A 24,083-nucleotide genomic window follows, 5' to 3' on the forward strand; every position below is an offset into this window, starting at 1 on the left:
GAGAGAGAGCACATGATAGGGGGGAGGGTCAGAGGGAGAAGCAGACGCCCCGCTGAGCAGGGAGCCAAAACAGGACTGATCCAGGGACTCCAGGATCATGACCTGAGCCGAAGGCAGTCGCCTAACCAACTGAGCCACCCAGGCACCCTATGCCACATCTTCTTTATCCATTCGTCTGTCGATGGACATCTTGTTTCTTTCCATAGTTTGGCTATTGTGGACATTGCTGCTATAAACATTGGGGTGCATGTACCCCTTCAGATCCCTACATTTGTATCTTTGGGGTAAATACCCAGTAGTGCAATTGCTGGGTCATGTGGTAGCTCTATTTTCAACCTTATACCATCAACTTTTTTCAAAGAAATGGAACAAATAATCCTAAAATTTGTGTGGAATCAGAAAAGACCCCGAATAGCCAGAGGAATGTTGAAAAAGAAAAGCAAAGCTGGTGGCATCACAATTCTGGACTTCAAGCACTATTACAAAGCTGTAATCATCAAGACAGTATGGTACTGGCACAAAAACAGACGCGTAGATGAATGGAACAGAATAGAGAGCCCAGAGATGGACCCTCAACTCCATGGTCAACTAACCTTTGACAAAGCAGGAAAGAATGTCCAATGGAAAAAAGTCAGTCTCTTCAACAAATGGCGTTGGGAAAATTGGACAACCACATGCAGAAGAATGAAACTGGACCATTTCCTTACACCACATGTGAAAATAGACTCAAAATGGTGGAAAGACCTATTTTTTTTTTTTTTGGTTTTTCTTATTTCTTATTGTTATAACCTGCAACCAATTAAAAACATAGGAGCATGCAAATTTAATTGGACCCTAAATACAATTGCCTAAGTCAGATAGCTGACTATCTCCCATGTTCTTTGCCTTGCTTGCTGCAACCTGCCAAATACAGTGGTACATTCAGATAAGAGAACTGGTAATACTGGTAGCTTGAGAGGGGATAAGGTGACTCAGAGCATGCAGTGGAGCAGAAGAGAATAAGAGAAAAAGAATAAACCATTTTTTTTAAGATTTTATTTATTTGAGAGAGAGAATGAATGGGGGGAGGGGCAGAGGGAGAAGGAGAGAAAGAAAGAGAGAGAATCTGGAACAGACTCTCCGCTAAGCACAGAGTTCGACATGGGGCTTGATCCCACGACCCATGAGATCATGACCTGAGTTGAAACCAAGAGTTAGAGGCTTAACTGACTGAGCCACCCAGGTGCCCCTAAACTATTTTAAAAAACACAACCAGAATTGTTTTTCTGGTGGGAGATATTTGGTTGTTTTCACATATGGAAAAAAATTCATTCATCACTATGGAAGATTCTCCCCTCAAGAAGCTTAGGTGGGAGGTTCCAAATTGCATTTGGGCAGTTCTAGGCTAAATAATATGAATAGAGTGAGAGCAAGGAAAGCTCAGGCAGTGCTTACTGTCAACACAGTAGAAATTGGAATTGTGTCTCATGGTGGGTTTTGGTCCTTTTAAGCCCAGGACCCAGTCCCATTCTTCAACTTGCTGCTAAAAAGGAGTTAACTTCAGCATGTCTCGTCAGCTGTGGACACTGGTGCCAGGGCATGCTCTGAGCAAGCAGCAATGGTGGTACCAGCCAACCACCATAGTTCTGCCAATTTTTTTTTATTTTTTTATATGTAGGAATCATGCTCCTTAAGAAAGCCTCCTGTTGTGTTCTGTGATATTTTCTTGCTTTCCCTTGTAGGAGTTTTGGAACTTCAGGTGTTCAGTTACCATCAGCAGATACGCTGCTCTGGACTTACGAAAACACTGAGAGGCACCAGTGTACTGCCTTGAAGATGTTATTGTTGTGAATTCATGACATGTCACAGATGTCTCTTGCATGGCTTGCTGGTTCCTGGATGCCACACCAAGAATCTTGCTCAATCTATGGACAAATTATGAGGCAAAGAGCAAGAGAGTATGGTCAGTAAATCATTGAACTTCATTGGGTTTACTTGTAGGGTAAGCACCATTGAGGTCAGCCTCTGCCAATAGGATCACTTAGGTAAAGCCCTTCAATGAAAAACCCTTACATTACTTATTGTTTCTACTCATCCTAAAAGTGTTTGCCTTCTAAAAGTATGATCTTTTGGCTTAGGCCTATGGGATTGTGGACAAAATTTTATATACTAGGAGACTTAATTTTCTCTTTGTATAGTTTTTTCTTCTCTCCATCAAGTCATATCAGGAATGATATACAGGACAACGGGTAAAATCTTAAACAGAATAAGTGCCTAAACCTTAATATTTGTATGGAGGCTCAGCTGAGGAAAATAACTGTTAGAAGCTTCATGGTCACCAGGGATTCTGATAATGAAAGCACTGTGTAATGCACAGGAGCTTATAACTGGATGTGGCTATTGTTTAAATGGCTGTAGTAGGAAAGGGACCTTCTATGAGTAATTGTTTTCTAACTCCTTTTACTCTGGAATGTAGGAAAGAACCCTATTTCACAGATGAGTAAGGTAAAATCAATCAAGTTAAGCCACTTTCTCAAAGACATGCCACTACGAAGTGACTTATCTGAGATTTGGGTCTAGATATACTCAGCTCCAAATTTGTCCCAAGAAGATTTGGCTCACTTATAAGCACACAAAAGCATAGGGTATTCAGTAACTAGCAGGAAGAGGACTCTTAGTGGAGGTCAGTGACCAACTACAGGGCAGCTTGTGGGACACAGAAACCCTTCCCCTTCCTCCCATCTGACTGCCCAGGTGATATACAGACTTTCACTTTTATCCAGATGCCCCTAGGGAAGGAAAAGTTAGTGGAGGGGAGAAACAGCCCTGACAGAGTCTCAACTCTGACTTGAGAGGGTATTTACCCAGGAAGAAACTTCTTTAAATGACAAGACACTGAGCTTATAGATAAGCTTTACATTTTGAGTGGGATAGGTTAGAAGGTAAGATATATTCAGACAATAACTAGAGCTAGATATTTCTTTTCTATGTACGAGTTACAGTGTATAAATTTCAACCTCACTATAAATGTTTGTTATATGTGCTTTTCAAGCAGCTAGAAACTATATTTATTCTGGTTGAGTAATATATTTGACAATAATAATTTCTCGTATGAACCTAAGACTCATATTTCCATCTGCCTCCTCTACATAGTCTGCTGGAACTTACCATATATCTGAAATTCAACATGTCACACAGGGAAGTTACTACTTCTGCCTGAAATGGCCTTTTTCCTTGTAGGCATTATCTAGATAAGTGGCATTTAGGTAGGTTTGAAATACTGGTTCTATTCCCTTCTAACTGTCCATCCTCTCCCTCAACCAAAGCATTTACTCATAAGCATATATGTATATATACACGCAGACATATTGACTTATGCAATTGGGAAGGGGGTTCTGGCAAGTCTGAAATTTGTAGTCGGCTGGCAGGCTGAAAACTCTTGGGCAGGGCCTGATGCTTGCAGTCTTGAGGCAGAATTTCTTTTTCCTCAGGGAAATTACAGTTTTGTTCTTAAGGCCTTTATGATCTTTTAACTGATTGGGTGAAGCCCACCTCATTATGCTCATTATTGAGGTAATCTCCTTTACCTAAAGTCAACTGACTGTAGATGTTTGCCGCATCTACAAAATACCTCTACAGCAAGGCTAGGGGAGTTCTGTTCAGTAACTAGTACTGAATACTGTTAGTCTAACCAAACTGAGACATAAAAGTAACCATTGTACACATGCAATTTCTCAACAATTTTCTGAACATTTCAGTTGCACTTACCAACAACTTCCTGAGTTACTAGTTAACTTATTAGTTCCAGATGTTTGCTGCTGTGGATACACGAAAAGTAAGATATATTTTCTGTCCTTGAAGGAATCACAGCTGAGACTAGAAATTGACATCTAATCAAATACATTATAATCACTGTAGTGTGAACAAAGGGGTAGGAGACTAGAGAGGAGATAGTGACCGTGCCTTCTAGGGAGTTTACAGAAGAGAGATTTCAGTCAAAGCACCTCTAAATCTACTCTTTCGATATATTGTCACCACGTACCGCAAGCTGTCTTGCATGAGCTGGAACGTTGCCACATCCTCCTACCTCCCCTTCCCATTGCTACGCCTGCCTCCAGGTTGCCACCAGAATTACTGTGCTCTTGTGTACCTGATTAGGTCTCTGTCCTGGTTAAAATGCAATGGCTCCTCATTGCATCGAGAGTCCAAATTCCTTAGCATAGTGTATATAGTTTAGGACTATATGGCTACAATCTATTCTTTCCAGATTTATTCAGCATTTCCTTTCTCTCAAACATAAATACTCCATTCTCCAGCTACAACAATCAGCTTGGCATTCTCTGACCCTACATTTCTTTTTCTTCTTCTTCCTTTTTTTCCCCCACATCCAAACATTTCACACACAATTCCCTTTCTTGGAAATGCCCCCATTCCCACTTTATCTAGCAAGATTTTATTTATTCTTCTAGACTCAACATAAATATCTCCTCTTCTGTGAGGGATTCTTCATTTCTGAGTGCAGTTAGTTGCTCTTCCCTTTGTACTTTTACTGTTATAATTCATATTTGGATTGTTTGTCTTCCTCTCTTACTAAACTGTGAGCTCCATAGTGGCAAGACCTATATTATTAATTTCGCATCATCCTCTCTTATAGCTAGCATCAAACCTGGAACATGTTAGATATTTAAAATATATTTGTTAACCAAAAATTACACATTTTTCTAAATTAGTGCCTCAATGTCTCTCCAAGTTAATGTGAACATTAAAAATAAAGCACAGTATTGTTTAGAATCATTCCAGATAATTAGGTATTATTTCTTGCCTATTAGTTTGAGGCTGCACTCAAGTTGTGAAGATAGTAAGTGATATACTATGTAAACTTGATCAAGCTAGTTCATTGCTCGGCATTTTGTTTCCTCAAATATTATCTGCTCCATACTATTAAGAGATTGAAATTAAATCACATGAAAGCTCTGTAAATGGATGCCCTACATAAACGTCACTGCTGCTTATGAAGCTGCTTCCTATGAAGTTATCTTGTGGACTCTGCATCCATGGAAGATAACTTATTCCATTATCAAATGATTTTTATATCATTTTCGGGGAATTTTTTTCTTCTCTCTTTATATTGGTCTAAAGAGTAGAAGAAATTACATTCCCCCTTTAGTAAGAGACTTAGGAAAACATGTACATTTCTTTCTTGTTCAGGTTTGTTGAATCAAGACCAAGGGACATAAAACCCTAGTGATTTCCTATTTGGTATCTTATTATATTTATCATCTTTTTCTTTTTATCACTGTATATCTGAAATTGGTTTAAATGGCAATAAGGATTGCTTTGTACACTAGGGACAAATGTGAAGTTTTATTTCTTAAGTGCACATGATTATGTGTCTTAAAACATTTAATAAGCTTCTATTTAGTATGTGAAATACAGAATAAAAAGAATATATGATACCTATTCATGAAGAGCTTGTAGGAAACTGGTGCATTGAAACATTGTAATGTAAGACCAACAGTGTACCTATTAAGAAATGCCAAGATGAAATCTTTAATTTTATGGATAAATATATTTAAATGGCAAAATTCATAAAACATTGAGATTCATATTATCTGAGTTCTCTTCGCATAGGAAAATATATTAATGTTAACCTATCACAAATTTAAAGGAAACTAATATAACTGTGATTCTCGAAATAAGTCATATCTACAAAAATAAATTGATCCTACTAGAAATTCTGGTTTCTAGCTACAAACTTTATGGCAAATATTTTTTGTTGCCATTCCATTGTTGCCTGATCCTTTTTTTTTAAATTGAGATTTAATTGACATATAACATTATTATAGTTTCAGGCATACAACACATGATTCAATATTTGTGTATTTTGTGATATTGCCTGATCTAAACACAACATATGCTTTTATCATTCTCAAAGAAAATCTGAGATTAATCAATACAAATGTGTATTCCTGAAGTTATTATAAAATCAATGAATCTTAAAGTACCAGGTAGAACTGGTTGTCTTTTCAAACAATTCATGTCTTAAATGACTATTTCAAATGTATTGTTTACAATCTGCCTTTGGATTTTATACTTTGTGAATCAGGAGAATACTACATAGTAGTTCATCTAGAGGATGTCTGGCTTGATTTTGCTGCACACCTGTTAGTAATTCCTGGCTCCTTCGGAAATGCCAACACACACCTTTCCAAACAAACTTCTGGATCTTCCTACTGTAACTAAGTATTTTTTTTCTTTTCTTTAATTAAATCACTATAATGCAGTGCTGAAGAGTATGTGCTTTGAGCCAACCATTCCTGCCTCAGTCACTTTACTTTCGAAAACCAAGAAAATGGGTAAGTTTTTTATTTTTTTCCCGAGTTGATTTGCTCAGAGTTGTCATGCAGATCAAATGAGCCAATGAATGTAAAGCAGTTTGTGGGATGCTGGGCATGGAGTGGCACAAATACAGCTTTCAGTTATGCCTCTCTTGAATTATAACTAACTGGAAAATCTGAATAGTTTGTTCTGTATCAAAACCAAATGGAGAGGATCCTGGGCAGAGTATTTATGGGTGAACATTTAATTTTATGTTTTCAGTTTTATAAAGAAACTCTTGTCTCTGACTTGGAAAAAAATGAAATAATCTGAAATCTGATGTCAAAATAGAACAATTTGTGATCATTGAATGACACTGAATATTAGAGCTGGATTGATCTAGAACAATATTTTTTCTTTAAAAATAAGGCATCTGAGACCTAGAGGGGTAAAACAACTTTTGCATAACTGGTTATATACTAAGGGGTAGCAAGGTAGGAAACTCTACTTTGGCTCCTTCTTGGAAAGAAACATGACTCACAACATTTTTCCTCTTTAACCTATTAATGTAGCAAGTTTATCTAATAGAGGAAACTATATTTTTCAAATGTGTTGGTATCTATACAATATTTAAAGTGAGGCTCATAGGGTGAATAAAATGTTTTACAGAACAGAACTCCACTGCTAATTTATTTTCATTCTTTATTTTCTAATAAAATGGAGATGTATCAGATTGGATGAGTTTATTTGTAACTAGCTGACTCTGATTAATTTATATGGTACCCATTTTAAGCCTTCCCTCTTTCTGCTCTCTGAGGGCTTAGTGTCAGGATCCGAGGCTGGCATTAAAGTCAGAACAGATGTACATTCACTTCCTCCTCTCTAGCTTGGCTCAAGCTGTTGGTGTAATCACTAGTCAACTCTAACACTCAATTTTTTGATCACTGCTTTAAAAAATAATAACGTTCTGAATGAGACTCTGGTTCACAGATCCTGCCCCAGATAGAATGATCCTTCTTGTATTTGCTTGAATGGAAATTCTGGAAGGAGCAGATAGGTTGGGCAGGCATGTAGTTAATGTATTTCTTCTTCTTTTTGTGAGTGCAGGCTCCATAAGGAAGTCTCCTTACTGGTGACATACACCTTGGACATAACATTTGTTCCATGGGTCCAACCCTGATTTAATTTCCTTTTCTGGGGGTGTAATACCATTTCATTTTTTTTTTTATAAAGCATCTTAACTTGGTGGAGCAATGTTTTCATTGTAGCTGAACAGATTCTGAAGAGTCTTCTTACAGTTTTTAGTTTGATTTCTCCATTGTCATTATGTTTTAAGAGAGGAAGGGATGCAGATTCAACAGCAAAAACTGTGGATGGTACTCTGGAGGAGCCACAGGAAGTCATATAAAAGTCAAAATGCTGAGTTGTAAACCTGAGTAAGTCTATTTGAAATAGAGATAGAATGAATCTAAATTCATTCTAAATTTCTAAATTTAGTCATTTTAATTTATGAAGTGAAATTTTGGCACTTTAACATTGGAAGGTGGTTCAAATAATCTAGAAATTGATGAAAGGATCACTCATTTGAGTTATTTATGAGAATAACAATTGTCAAATTTTTTGAGAGAAAGATGCACTAGGATTTTTTTTTTTACAATGTTCTATCCTAGTAGGAACTAGCTTCTTTCCATCTTTATGAAGTGCCTCCAACCTTTTCCTGGGTTTCTTCTGTAGCAGGAACTCTGGATCTGAAATGAGATCAGATTTTTAAGTTGCCACTAAGTGAACATCATTTAGCATTTTCATTCTTCTAAGAGCTCATCAAGTAATTGCCCTCTAATAGCAGGCAAGCAGGATAAGGCATCATGAAGCTAATGAAAATTTAAAATGGTCTCCATTTTCCATTGGCTTCAGAAAAGCTTATCAGGGCAACGACATACCCCACAGAAAATGACACACCTCTTAAAAGACATGCAGAAAGCAAGATAAGTCTTTTGGGTCCCCAAAACATAGCAGTGGCTTAATTTGACAAATTCAAAGCCAAAAAGTCAGAAAGTAAGACCCCTATAACTGAAAAGAACTGAGCTTGTCTATAACCAGGCATCTGCACAAAGATGTCTATGAAACTTTCATTAAAGCTATCTCCTTTTAGGTACTCTATCAAGCCTACATATTTCTGTGAATCTGTCCCAGATGATTTCTCTTAACTCTAACTTTTAGTCCTAAAAAATACTTAAGTTGTATTAATGACAGAAGAGCAGTTTCTTTAATTTGGATTTACCCGAAATCAGACTCTGAGACAGGGGAATAACTACATATATTTTATTTGGGAGGTGATCTCAGAAAGCATGAGAGAAGCTCTGGGGAAATTGAGAGAGAAAAATGGGAAACCCAGTGAAATGAGCATGAGTGAGTGGATTACCAGTGTGGACAGTTGGGGTTTGGTTCCTCTGGGGATCTTCTGAGAAACCATGTAGAATGTACTTCAGTATTGTATCACCAGTGGGAGAGGAAACTGGGTAATTTATCCATCAACTCTCATTCCCCATTGGGGTAGGGTTACCTGACATCTTGGGCTACCTACATGTAAGTTGAACCAGCTCCTGTGGCTCTAGTAAAAGCCCTCAGAGAAACAGAATCACACTTGAAAGCGCCACCTTCATGACCTAATCACCTCCAAAGGCCCCATCTCCAAACACCATCACATTGGGGTTTAGGTTTCAACATAAGAATTTCTTTGTTGGGGGGGAATAAACATTCTATAACATTCTGTCCCCGGGCTCCCCAAACTTGTGACCTCACATACAAAATACATTTATTTCACCCCCAAACTCCAAAAGTCTTAACATGTTCCAGTATCAACTCTAAAGTCTAAAGTCCAAAGTCTTACTTAAATATCATCTAAGTCAGTTATTGGGAAGACTCAGACATGACTTGTGGTATGATTTATGTTGAGGAAAAATTCCTCTCCAGCTATGAACTTTTGAAATCACACAAGTTAGATGCTTCCAAAATACATTGGTGGGACAGACATTCCCATTCCAAAAGGTAGAAGTAGGAAAGAAGTGTTAAATTAAATTTAATTTTAAAAGGGGGCTGTTACACTGGGGTGGCTTTAATGCCTTAGTAGCTTACATAAGCAAACCAAAACCTAAACCTGTAATGCCTCATGGTTAGGAAATCACAGCCTAAAGACAACCAATCTCAAGCAACCCACTAGGCTTTACTAAAAAAGGTGACTTCTTAAGCTATAGCCAATCGAATAATTTTCTTGTTTTGCTTGTTTCCAGATCTTCTCTATACAAGGTTTTCCTCTAGCCCCCATTGGCGGAGCAATCCTAACCACTTCCAGTTTAGTGCTGCTGGCTTCAAACCGGTTTTTGTTCAAACAAACTCTTTAAATTTTAATATGTCTCAGGGTATCTTTCAACAGAAGAGAAGAATGACAGGTCCCAAGCAAGTCCAAAACTTAATGGGACAAATTTCATTTGACCATAAGGCTCAAGAAGAATTCTCTTTGACTCAATGTTTTGCTTTTCAGACCCACAGGGGTTGGCAATGTCCCTCCCACATCTTGATGGCCCCACTCATGCCAAGGATCTCTGCTGGGATCCAGTGGTTCTGCCAGGTAGAACTGTCCTTAGACACCTGGGTGAAGGCACCATTGATTCCTCAAAGCTATCAAATCCCAAAATGAGTTAATTATCTTTATTCTCAAACATGCCTTCTTTTGTGTTTCCTATCTGAAGGAGTAACACCATCCAGTTACCAAAAATGGAGTCATAATGAATTTTTTCCTCTTGTCATTTTCCACATTCCAGGTCACAAATTCTATACATTTCATCTCAGTGGAGTTGGTATTCCTTACTAGTACATTTCTTATTTCTTTAGTGATGGGAATGACATTCAGGCCTTCCCAGGGTACATAGCTGGTGGCCTTCTGATTTCATTCTGACTTGCTCACCCCTCTGTTCCTTCTGATCTTTTCCTCATTACTCTGTCAAGGCAATTCTGCATCTCAGTCTTGATGACATCAGGCCATTATGTCCAAGCTTTAGGGTCATCATAATATCAAGAGAGAATACTACTATACCAATAAACTTTCACCTCCCCAGTCCAAAACCCTAACTATTCACACCCATGTCCCCATTTCTTGTTAGTATGTATTTGCCAGATGCTGCAGCTTTTTTGGTGGATAAGCTATTTCTTTCTTTTATTTTTAAAGATTTTTTTATTATTTATTTATTTGAGAGAGAGCGAGCGAGCAGGGGGAGCAGGAGAGGGAAACTCATCCCGCTGAGCAGGAAGCCTGATGCAGAGCTCCATCCCAGGACCCTGGGATCATGACCTGAGCTGAAGGCAGCTGTTAACTGACTGAGCCACCCAGGCACCCCTGGATAAGCTATTTCTTCACATAAGACTGTACTTGTCTGATCAGGACAAGTACTATGAGTACCATGAGACAGTACTTATCTCATAGAATTATTTTGAGAATTAAATGAAATAAGGCTGAGAACAGCCAGCACAAAAGCCCTGCAGTTGGGAGTATGCTCAGTTTGGTCAGGGTATAGCAGGGAGATCATTGGCTGAAGCAGAGTGAAAAAGGAGGAATGTAAAGTAAAAGTAAAAAGAGTAAAGTAGATGAATTAACAGCAGTAGCAAGGTACCATACCGTGCAGAGCATATTGACTACAGGAAGGCTTTAAATTTAACTCTGAGTGATCAAGACCCACTGGAATATTTTGAACAGATAAGTGGCATGATCTGACTTACATGAGAAGGTTGACCCTGTTTGCTGTGTGGAGTGTGGACTGAATGGAAGCAATAGGAGAAGCAAGAATACTAGTTAAGAGGTGATTGCAACTCAGGAAGAAATGTTGGGGTTTGGATTTAGTGAGGAATTGGGAGAAAGTATCAGGTTATGGAAAATTTCCAAGTAAGTATTGGCAAGATATGGTGATGGATTACAAATGGCATGAGAGAAAGACAGGAGTCAAGGGTCAAGAACAACCCCAAGGATTTTGGCCTGAACTGGAATATGCAGTTACCATTTACTGAATTTGAGAATAATGAGGAAAGGGGAGGTTTTGGGGGAAAAGATTAGGCATTTAGTTTTGAACATGTTAAGTTTGAGGTATCTCCAATGGTGATATTGAGTAAATGATTAGATATATGAATCTGGACTTCAGGAACAGGTCTGGACTAGAAATACAAATGCCCAGTTATATTTAGACAGATCATGTTTAAAGTTTTGACATTGTAAGAGATTACATAAGAATGAGCTCAGATAGAAAAGAGATTAAGATCTGGGGGCTGAAACCTGTTGAGCTAAAAAAAATGAGTGTAATTGGGAACTAAGGTTATTATTAATAAAATTGGTTATGAAGAATTATTTTGCAAAACTTTACAAGTAAGGCGATTGAAAAACATCCCAGTCAAATGTCCCCTAGTAAGATAATTGGGGCAAAAGCCAAAAAAAGTTATTATCCTTGGTCTTTGGAGTTCAGGGTAGGGTAGGTTTATTGAAAAATTGAATTTGCATGTATATCCATGGGCTATAATAATTACTTCTGGAAACCAATTATAGGAATTAGGAATAGTCTAACACAGTTATTATTTTACTTGAAAAGGAGTACTGAAATTTGTTTTATGCTGCATAAAGAACTTGTTTGATATATATTTCATGAGCCCTGGTTGAGAGAGAACATTTGATATTGGAATATATGAAAGCTTCTAATCAGACATTTATGTCAGCAAGAGTTTTCTTTTGTGGAAGAAAGTTAATGTGATAAAAAAGTAAAAAGGGCATAACAATGCCCTGAAGATGCTAATCCATTTTAGGCAAGATAGAGGGGGCAGGGAGGAGCCTTGCTAATGGACAAATCTTCACAACTGGACTGAAGTCAGGAGCTTGGGCCATAGACATGGCTTTTGACCTCTGTTTCTGCAAGGTGCCTTTTAACCTTCTGTTCTCTTAGCTAACTCTGAGCCCATTCTGTTACACCTCCTTAATAACACAGCAGTGGTGAGTGGTGACCTTTAACTCTCTTCAGACTTTTACATTTGAATGGGAGGAAACAATGAAGTTTAATTTAAATGAATCTAGGATCTAATGCAAACAATTTCTGAAGGAGAGATAAGCTGCTTTAAAATGTGTTTATTTTATTTGGTAGAATATATTTCTTGTCAACTTCTCTCTTCTCCAGCTATTCCAAGCTGAGACCCCTGACAGCTTTTGGCTATAAACTCATACTTGAATTTTCATAGGCCTGTGCATGACTTACACATCGTCACCAAGTCTCCCCTTTCTCTGTCCTCCTTCACCTTTTACTTGGCTGATTGGAGACTGGAATAAATCTGGTATTCTAGTAATGACCATTGGGCTCTTGACTTCAACTTCTTTATCCCTGGACCATGCTCCCTCCTCTACTCCAGTAAGTTTTTTTCTACCCGTAGACTTGGGATCTGGTATACAAGGGAAGAATGAGGGGTGCATGAGTAGCTCAGAGGACCGAACATCTTTTCTTGCTTTTTTGGTCCAGTCCCAGGTCTGAGTATTGACCCAGGTTCCCATCTCATTGATTCTAAGTAGTGTCCCTGTATGGCATTCCCCTCCTCTCTAGAACTCGGATCCTGACTTTAGCTGTGTATTATTTGACTAGCTGGACCAGTTCCCCTGAGATTGGACCATCTTTCTGCTTGGGGTTAGCTTATTTTTATAGATGTCTTGTAAATCAACTATTTCTTGCTTGATAGTCAAGTGTACAGCTATCTTCTGGTTGTTTGTTTCTATCTTCTTGATTGTAGATCACAATGCTAAATAGTTCCACAACCTTTGTTGTGAGAATTGGGTCCTAAAACATTCTGTCCTGACCATGTGGGCTTCTTCTCTGGAATGATCTGGGAATCTGTTCCCCAGACTCCCTCATTATTGTCTGGGTCTCAGCCTTCCCCTTTCCTCTCCCTCTCTCTACCTCCCTTCTGGCATGCTGTAGGTCTTCAATCATCTGTTCAGTAATTAGATAACTTGAGTTAATGAAGTATTAACACAGTAATATTCATATATTATAAAAATTTGGTTTTATCTAACACTGAATTTTAACTTCCAGACTTAAGTGGAACACAATTTCGAATCCCTGTCTGAGACTCAGATTTACTTTCACTGAAGTTGTGTCAATTTCACGAGCCTTTCTGAAGTCAGAAGCATTTTTTTAGGATTGAAGTGAGAACAAGGATAGATCTTCTGTGTATTTCCAATGACGATCAATGCTCATTTCCATGTACTTTATTCCAGTCAGAAGTGAGCAATTTTTCTCATGTTTTGTTTTGTTTTTTTCTTTAGCTTAGGTTAAAAACTGATTTTTACTGGTAAATTTAATTTAACATAACCTTAGTTCTATTATTGTCTCTGATCTGATCACTTTCAAGAGAGAATTGAAACTACTCTAATGACCGCCTATTCGAATGCCTGACATCTGACTATTACATGATGATGTTTTAAGACAGAAATAATTCCTTTACATCCTACTCCCAAAGTTATGTGCTTCAAAAGCACAGGTTCCTTTGTTATTCCTGGAAGTGAGAAAAGCTCTGAGAATATTATGGCTCTGTTTTCTGATCCCCAGAGCCTTTAACATAATAATGATGCTTGTTGCATTTATGTATCATTTTATGCATTAAAAAAGTGCTTCCACATATGCTTCTTGTAGCAGCCTAGCAAAATAAAAGAGCATGAATTTTGGAGTTAGGCAACCTTAGACTTAAATTCCAGCTAGCATCCTACCATCTGTGGTCTTGGTCAAGTTCCTTAATCTGTCTGCACTCATTTTTTCAATTCAAAAAATGGGGGCGATGCTACTTATTTAGGGAAGTTGGGAGGATTAAATCATATAATGTATGCACTGCTTCTGGCACATGTAGGCTTTCAGTACATCCTGGTTTGATAGCAACCTTGGGAGATTGAGAGGAATTGAAATGATAACCAACATAAATAACTTGCAAGGACTTTTTATGTGGGTAATAGGTAAGTATTTCCTCTTCACACATCAGTACAAGAAATGTTATTTTGGTTTAATTTTCTAAGTCAAATAAAATCTATGTGCCTCTACTCTCTATGGAGGTGAGAAATTAAATCTCAGTCATGTGTTTTAGTGTCTTCTCACTCCTTGGATTCCAAATTCGGAGGGGGGAAAGAAGGATGCTTGTGTGCATATAGAAAGATGTAGGAGGTAGAATGGCCCTCTCAGTTCTTAAAGCTCCTCTTTCTGCAAAAGCTACTTTCCATGTTTCCCTCCAGAGAGCACTGATGTTCTCTGTAAAGCTCAGAAGTGTATTCCTTAGAAATCCTGTCCATGGACCATAGGCTTGGTCACTGAAGACCTTTGCTGATCAGTGCATGGCCTCCATCAGTATTCCACAAGGAACTACTATCAGAGATATTACATGCACTCATGGAATCTCCCCAGACCCTAGAGCCTACCCTGTCAGGGAGAACTTCTCTTTCACTGGTCTCTGTTCCCAGCACCAGCCTTTATCCCTGTTCACATCATGGGTCTCCACCTCACATTAAACCTGTGAGGGAGTTATTCTTTATACACAGCAGATTTTACTTTCAAATCTCAGATTCTTTGAGGCAGTGGAGCCTAGAAGCAGAGTACCAAGTTTTGGTTACTTTTGGGAGAAAGGGAAGGAAATAGTAACACTCATTCTTTTGAACTTATATTAGTGAAAATAATATATATGTAAATACAATAGATCATCCTGCAATAATTGAGGTCTTCCATCACTTTCATGATGTAAGTTCTTCAGCCACCACACCATGCCCAATAAGGAAAGAGGTAAATCCTGGCTTCCTACCCCATGAGGATTGGCCCCTGCCTCAACTGCAATACTGCCCCACTGTTAAGAGGGAAGAGGTCCTTCAGTGACTGGTAATTCTGATCAGAGTCCTCTGAGAGGGTGGTCACTCATCCCTTGGTCTCAAAACGTCCAACATGAACATGCTGATGTCTCAGCAGACCTTCTCAGGACTGATCCCCATCATGGCTTACATACCTCTTCTGATCAGTAACCGCTAGAAACTCAGCTGCCCGTGTTACCGATTACCAGGACTCACCACTGTAATGCTCCTGTGCTCTTACCCTTCTGCCTCTCCTCACAGCCTCCCAACCCTTCCCCTGTGCCTTCTGCCCTTTATCCTCATCCTATTTTTGCCCATTTTCATTCCCTTCATCTTTTTTTTCTAATAGAAATGAGGTTTTCTTTGATGTCACTTACCTCCTTCAATCCTTTCAAATGGAGGATGCGTTTTCTCCTAACTTGCTCACCTCGGAACCTAGAAGTGGTATATATGTTCCCCTTTGCCTCCATTTTTTTCCCTATTGACTCCAAAGAAATAAGGTCTAGAAAATGTCACCCAGTTTTTAGTTATCACTTGCACTTCACCACGCCAGTCCATGGGCTGTGGGGGACAAAGTTAGAGCCACACAAGACGCCTCAGCACCCGTTTCGGTGGCAGGAGAAGGAAGGGTATCGTGCTTAGGTTGTCATAGGGCCAGAGTTTCTTTAAACAAAGAAGTGGTATCATAGGTCAAAAGAATATTTGGCAACCAACATGACTTTTGAGTAGAGTAAAAACCCAAATGTGTTTCAATGAGCTTTTCTATCACCTCTAGAACCAGCTTTTTAGATTAAAAAATATTGTTTTCTATAAATTTACTTCATGTTAATTACATATGTTTATGGATAAACACAGGAAACAAAAGGAACAAAGGAACAAAACAGGAGAAGAAGATAAAAAGGAAGCAAATGATGTTCCCATATGCCTCATATTATATATAGGACTGAGGTCTGGTACTGAAGGGTATATTATCACTAGTAATTGCTATATGCTGAGTACATATTTTGCTAAATGCTGTCTAAGTACACACTCAACATGGCTTTTTAAAAATTGAGCTTATGGGCGCCTGGATGGCTCAGTCAGTTAAACATCTCACTTCAGCTCAGGTCATGATCCCAGGAGTTCTGGGATCAAGTCCCACATTGGGCTCCCTGCTTGGCGGGGAATCTGCTTCTCCCTCTCCCTTTGCCCCTCCCATGCTTTTGCTCTCTCTCTTAAATAAATAAATAAAATCTTTAAAAATAAAATAAAATATATTGAGCTTACATCCTGAGTAGCAAAAGAATAATTTCCAAATGCAATTTTAGAAGCAGTTCTGTTTTCTTGCTTGATAACTTAAAAATTTTTTTAAAAATTTGGTCATTGCTTATTGTTTTGATTGACAACAAAGAAATTTTTTACCTTGTCTTGTTCTGAGAGGTCATGGTTTTCGTGAATTGATTTTTTTCAAGACAGTTTCCCAAGAGACACTGGCTTAAGATCTCAGCCTAAGTAAGATGAACAAGGAACATGTTTTGCCACCAGATGGAAACCTGTGGTAATCAAAGAAGTCAGGTTTCTGTCATCAGGCACATGTCACCCAGATGATGAAAGCCCCTTTTGTACACTGAGCATCATTTTCAGAAAGCATTAGGTAAAACTGGCTAATCTTTGCTCTGCATATATTCTCTCAACCTGATTATGTTATTTTCGTGGAACAAGATGAGGTCTAGGATCAAAATGTTAGACTCAAAATGAGATGTTTTCCATATTCATAATCCTTAGGTCATTGCCATATCAGAACTATATCAGATAATAAAATTTAAAAGCCCATTTTCATTCTGAGCTGCTCAATTTTAGTAACTGTTGAATTTCACACCACCTCTTATCCCTGCACTAGCTGCCTATAGGAAGCACAGAAACTTAATTATTGGCAGGCCAAATACTTGCATCCTATGGAAACCAGAGTATTCCATAATTTGAGAATGTAGCAAATATTTTTCCCAAAGCCAGATTTTGCACTTAGTTGTGGGTTACATTTAAAACTAGCAGCGTAACTTCTCGAACTGCAATTGGGATCTTTTATCTAATTTGAGGTCTGAACATAGGTTATTAGCTCTTCTTCCTTTTGAAAATTTTACTCTGCTTCTGCCATTTCTTCATTCATGAGCTATAAAATATCAGCTTACAAGTTGGTAAGGCTCTATCTACTATTTTCTTTCAATGTGCCATCTATCCACCAATTAAGGTTTTTCTGTGTGAGTGAATCTCTCTTCAGAATGTCCATCATCAGATTTTATTTTCTCTTGCTTAACCTGCAGTTTTCTGCAAAAGGTGTACTTGATAAGCATCTCATTTGGTTTAAATAAGTTGGTTTACTTTACAGGGCCAGTTCTCGGGAAGTACAAATTATCATATGCAAGTGCTTGAGAAATGTAAAGTGCTATGAAAATAAAAAAAACATTATTGTTATTATTTTCTTAGAGCTTATAAATGACTTGCATTTTAAGAATGACCTTTGGCAAATCCTCCAAGTTATTAGTATCATAGAAACAGCTATGCGTCATGGAGACCTTCCAATCTGGTTTTTGTATATCAAAATAAGGCTGTTGAAGATGGTTGCTGAAGCTGGAGTCCTTTCTATGCTTTCCCAATTGTCAGTCCATTTCATAGCAGAGCTGTGAAAAGGAAACAGAATTAAAGAAAGGGACATAAGATTAAGAAACAGTCTCCACTCCGTTACTTTTCTCCTACATAACTCTGGGCAAATCATTGAGCCTGTTTGAGACTCAGTTTCCGTATCTGTAAAATATGGATGACTATACTTGCTATACCTAGCTTTCAGAATTAAAAATAATCATGAATTTCAAAGTACTACACACAGTTGGTTATTACTAAGATTTAATTATTGGTGTATTGTTTCTCATCAGAGAGCCATGCACCCAAGCTACACTGTTTTAAAATTACTTTCACTAAACTCCATTTTAGTGTTACTCTATTAGCCAAATTTTCGGGCTATGATAAGAGAATCAAAACTCTTTTTTATTTGCTTTGCTGTAAAAAAGTAATTGAGGAAATTGTTTACACCTCACATAGTATCCTTTTTATAAGGTCCTAGTGAGGTGACACATTTTTTCTCAGACTATTTGGGTTTCTTTTAAACATGGCTTTCAGGGTGCCTGGGTGGCTCAGTCAGTTAAGTGGGTGCCGTCAGCTCAGGTCATGATCCCTGGGTCCTGGGATCGAGCCCCATGTCCGGTTCTCTGCTAGAGGGTCAGCCTGCATCTCCCTCTACCACTTGTCCTCTCTCATGTGAGCACTCTCTCTCTCTCTCTCAAATAAATAAATAAAATCTTAAAAGAAATAAACACGGCTTTCTATTTTTATTTTTTAAGTCATGTATCTGTGTGTTCCTCTTCACACTAACTTCTAGGCAGCTCTAAGTCCATGATTCATATCTAGCAAAGTATGTACGACTTCATGATATCTCACAACCGTCTTTAACTTACTATTTCCAGCTGTATTCTTTTCTTCACGATCTCCTCACTTTACCCTCCTCATATGCTGCATGTATTTTGAAAACAACATGAGTTTTGGAATGAGGTGTTATCTAAATAAGGAAAGTAATTTCTTCTATAAGATAGAATAATAATTGCCAGCATATATTGAACACTAACTATGTGTTAGGCCCTATGAAAAACACTATATAAATAGGATGTCATTTATTCCTCACCATGAAAATGGTCTTATTATTTCCTATATTTTACCATTGAAGAAATTGAGGCTTACAGAGTTTAATGGACTCATCCAGTGGGTCTCCACTGATGAATGGAGGGTGCTAAATTCGAACATAGGTTTATCTGGCTCCAGTATTCGTGCTGATTAGTCATTACACCATACAGCCTTTTCATGCTAATTATAATAATGTGACAAATGACTAATATTATTGTAGAATTACCAAAGATTTTTGATGTAGTAAAATGTTTAATCTTTATCAAAAGCTTCCACAATTTAAAAAAAATAGGTGTTTTAAGACTCTCTTATTCATATCTTTGCTGGAAAATTTGATAGAGCAGATCTTTTACCACTCCTTGCCTTTACTGCCAAAAATGATATCGATGTCTGTCTCCTTTTGTGAGTTGGTATGATACCCAAGAGAAATGTATGCCTCATAATGACATATGGAGAAACATATCCAACAGTCCTTTTTTAGAATGTAACAAATACCTTCTGGCACTTTCTAGCAATCTTTTGCCACAGTTTGTTCCTTCAAGGTATACTTCAAATACCTTTGCTACTCTCTTTCTTTTCATGAACTTCACATGTTTTTATTCATTGCAATATCTTCCTGTTCAGATTTGTTTAAGCAGAAAGGTTCTGTTTAGTCCCCTTTCTTTTTGCTATATGGTAATTGTCCTTAAGGAATCTGTTCCTTTTTAATGTTGTAGACATGGTTGTAAAAAAATGGTTGAGGAAATGTAGGTCACACAGTTAATAAAAATTGGTTAACAGCAAGATCCCGGCTGGGTTAGTGGGAAGGTGATGTTTGATATCACAACAAGGAAAGCATTGTGGAGTAAATGACTTCTGAACTAGCTTCGTATTGAAGGATTGGGCGTCTTGAAGCTGGAGTGCTCAGGACTTGTAGGCTTGTTTCTCCTCAGCAAAACCATATAAAAACCCTCCTCCTGCCACAGGACAGATTCTTCTCAGGAGAGAGAAGAGCAGTGTTCAGAAAGCCTGGAAGATGCAGTGAAGTTAGGGAAGTCATTTCCAGAAAAATTGGTAACTGAGGCAGTAATTTTTAAGAGAATCGAAGGAGACAAGGTATCTATCACTTTAACTTTTGAACAGGGTCTGTGTGTTAACTAATAGGACTGGGAACAGCTGGAACTATAAGCATATAGTTCATTAAAACTCTTAGATGATTTTTGAGCATCATATTCAGAAAGAATGAAATGCCTTTACAACTGTGCCATCATTCCAGTACAAACCTGAGTGGGACAAAGATCAAGCGGGAACACAAGAGATCTGCCAAGGACACCAAATCAGACCATGAAAAAAAGAGGATAAGAACAGAACCAGCAGGGAAATTTTTTGCTCAACATTTGCTAGAAGTTTCATTAAATGCTTACTGAAGTAGAATTAGAATTGAATTTCTCAAATTTGTCTTTTTTTTGTAATTTGTTTTTGTGCAGGACCATTTTGTCTATTATGTAACATAGACACAATTCCAAGGGCTCTAAACTTTCAGAAGATCTACAAATAAATGTGCTACCTAGAAAATGACCTATTAGCTCTAGAATATGAAAGAAACCCCTGCAAGTCAAAAGGAATTAATACTTAATGAAATATCCACAAAACATAACACACATTACTTGTTTGCAACTTCACTCAATGCTTATACCTTAGGATAGAGGTTAAATAATAAGAAAAAATGAATAAATTATGAAAATACTTTCCACAATTTTCACAGCAAAAATATTCTTGATGTATGATGTAGGTGTTTTAAAAACATGCTTTTTATGATATGCAGGGAGTTCTTTAAGAAGATTAAAATGTAAAAGATTGTCATAAAATAATTCAGGATGAGTTTATGTACATATATGTTTGCTTTAGTTTTCTATTGGTATGTAACAAATTACCACAAATTTAGTAGATAAAAACAACACGCATTTAACATTTCACAGTTTTCCTGTGTAGGACTCAGGCATGTGTTATCTGGGTCCTTTGTTGAGGGTCTAATCAGATTGAAATCAAAGTGTTGGTTGGACCTGTGATCTTATTTGGAGACTTAAGTAATTCAGTTGGCTACGAGTCATCATAGGAGTGACATCCATCAACTTGGTCACATGATGTAATGTAGTTACAAGAATGGCATCTGTTGCCTTTGCTATATTGTATTGGTAAGAAGCAAGTGGCAGGTCCCACCCACACATGAGGGGAAGGGATTATGGGGCAAGTGGGGAGTGGACAATACATCCTAAAATGACTTCCTGGGGGTTACTTTTGTGGTGTTTGCCACAGTGTTTAAAGTTAACTTTTCTCTTTAAAAAAAAAGATTTTGAAATAATTGACAATAACTGACCCCATATTCAGGTCTTTGTGTGTCTGTATAAATGCATGCTTATATGTCTGTATAGAAACTTCGTGTATTATATGGTGTATTACAATAGATTATATTTGGTAGTAATTAACAATTAGTTCATACATTTTTGTGTTTGAGTATATGTGTTCTTTTACTCCAAGATGGAGGAGTCAGGATCACCTGACTCACAGTTGGAGTAAGTGATTCTTGAGACCTACCAATTTTTGGAAGGAGCCTGGTAACTGGAACAGGAGCCTTATTGGAGAAGCCTTGCTTGTAGTTAGGACTCCACAGATGGAACAGGATTTCTGAAGATGAAGTGAAACTTGGTAAGTCTCAGAAACAATGGAAGTTTGTTTTCTTGGATTTGATTCTTGGATTTTTGGAAGCCACACAGTTTGAGGGACAGAAATATACATCTAACAGCAGTAGCAAAATTTTAAGATGAAGATGAGGACAGCTGGAAGGGAGGGTCTCTGGGTGATACTAGTTTTTAACCTGTCACATTTGGAGTCAAGCTGTGAAGGAACCCTAGAAGATAGGTAGTTTCATTTGCCAGCACCATAAAACATTAAGATGGCTGTGTACATTCATAGCTCCCAGTTAAAATTTCTACTCTGAACAAATAAGCAATGTATATTTAGAAAATCGTTGCTTCTCTGTAGGAGTGCTTTACACCACAACCATTTGAAGAACTTTCAAATTCAGTATATTTTATGTCAGAGCGAATAAAACCACATTTTTAATGAGGTAAAATGTCTAGTCTTCTCCATTTTTTATTTTCTCTTCTACCAATTATTGCAGATGCTTGAACTAGCCTCCTCAGCTGCAAATTGATGGATACAGAGAACCAGCCACATGGAGTGTTCATATGATTGTTGCCATCTGTCTTTAAATATAACACTCTAGCATGCGTCTCTAAGTAACATAAGAAAATCTCCACCTGGAACCACAATTCAAGCTTAAGTCTACATTTCCCAAACATATAGATTATGGAAAGATCAAGAACTAAAGAGAACAAGATAACTTGTGTGAAGAAAAAATATGAATATTACAAGAGAAGAAAGGAGAATTGAAAGAAAGTAGGGAATTAATTGAACAGCAGGAAGGAGATGGACAATTTCCAAGAACAATATATTCCTCCCACTTGAAAGCTGGGGAGCTTAATTTCTTCTCTTTCTTTCATAATTACTGGGAGGGCTTCTTCAGAACTAATAAATTTTATTGGTTCAGTTAAAAAATATTTATTATACAGGACCTACAGAAATCTCAGTATAGTTTTTTGACTCTTTATTAAAATTTTGTATTTTTAGATACTATATAAGTTAAGGTATACTATATTTTAAATTGGTTAGAATTGCTCTACTTTTGTCGCTAAATTTGGAATGAATTAGAAGAGCTTTGGAATGCATTAAAATTAACTTTATGCATATAAAATCACCTTTTGAATTTTTTTATAAAATTCGTTTAACCAATTTAAGCTAAAGGAAACTCTATGAACTGGTTTGAGAAAAGCAATTGCATCCTGGAACATCATAAAATGAGAAGGATTCAAAATAATTAAACCCACTCTTACTTATAGGGAGATTTCTAATTAGAAGTTTCTCTTAGAGAGTATAACATTGCATCATCAAACTTTAGTCCCTTTTTAATATGTCCTGGATATAGACCTTCAATTAGGGAAATTCATATCCATAATCTCCATTTAAGAGAGTAGATTTGTACTGACTACAACTCTAAGTGGGATTTTGGAAACTCCCCAATTCTGTTTCAGTTCCTACGGGAACATTACAATTTACAGGCTAGATAATACTTTTTAAAGACAAAAAGTGCTTCCTCTATACCGATACTTTATTTTTTTTTCAAAAAACATTAGAGGCCATAAAGGATGAATCTTTATACTACCTACACAGAAGTTGGTAGATATGTAGAGATAAAGATATTATCTAATCTTGGTCGTCTTCATATTTTGAAACATCTTGTCTATGACGAGGGAATGAATGCAGGTGCTTAGGATGACTCAGAGTCTTAGCTGGAATGAGAGGATATACAAAACCAAGGCTGAGAACAATACTTCCCCCATTGTGGAAAGAAGAAAACCACCCACATGAAGTTGGTAGAGTTTGATATGGAAGATAAATCAGATTTGGAAGATTCTAAGTTGGAAGACTAATATCTATCAAGACTGGAAGTCAACTACTCAATGACTAGGTGTCCCTGAGAGAAATATTCCTGGCCCTAGAAGATACACAGGAAAAGGTATTTCATGGAAAAGCCTTATATAATACCAAAAATGTGTCATTAATGGCATCAGGAGCAAATGGAAACTTGTGATGAGTTTCTTTACTAAATTAAACTGACTTAAAAAAATGAATTAACTTCTTAATATCAAAGTAGAGTTCATAATTAAGAAACTGGAAAGCACTAAAGTACTGGTTGGGGGAATAATCTAAAATCACAGATGAGAGCCAATTTAAATAAACTACATGAAGCCTCTTATTGGGCATTTTCAAAATTTAGAATATTATTACAGTTTTTATGTTTGCTATGAAAAGAGCTAAGTCCAGTTTTCTGTTATTTCCTAGAGTGTTTCTGATTGATGTCACAAAGGTGAGGGGCTAGGCTTCTTCTATTTCCAAAAGCTGTGATTGGGAATATGCTCTTCAATTCATTGATTCAGTAGGGCAGAAGGAGAAATAACTGAGTAAATGAAGGGAGTCATTATGTTGCTCAAATGAGAGAGTATTATGAAAGGGAAATTAAAATAAAGATTTTGGGGTGAGATTAAATTAGCTGTGTGGCTTTACAAGTAATTTGAGC

The 24,083-nt window shown here is 37.3% G+C and overlaps 1 long non-coding RNA gene across 1 annotated transcript; it reads left to right on the forward strand.

Moving 5' to 3' along the window:
* The first annotated feature begins 704 nt into the window (after window positions 1-704).
* On the forward strand, window positions 705-22,773 carry LOC113909014. The gene is made up of 4 exons (XR_003515666.2): window positions 705-1,942; window positions 6,264-6,335; window positions 21,425-21,592; window positions 22,068-22,773. It is a non-coding gene; the product is annotated as an uncharacterized LOC113909014 (long non-coding RNA).
* The last annotated feature ends 1,310 nt before the right edge of the window (window positions 22,774-24,083 follow it).

This window comes from Zalophus californianus, chromosome 4 (assembly GCF_009762305.2).
Source record: "Zalophus californianus isolate mZalCal1 chromosome 4, mZalCal1.pri.v2, whole genome shotgun sequence".
NCBI lineage: Eukaryota > Metazoa > Chordata > Mammalia > Carnivora > Otariidae > Zalophus > Zalophus californianus.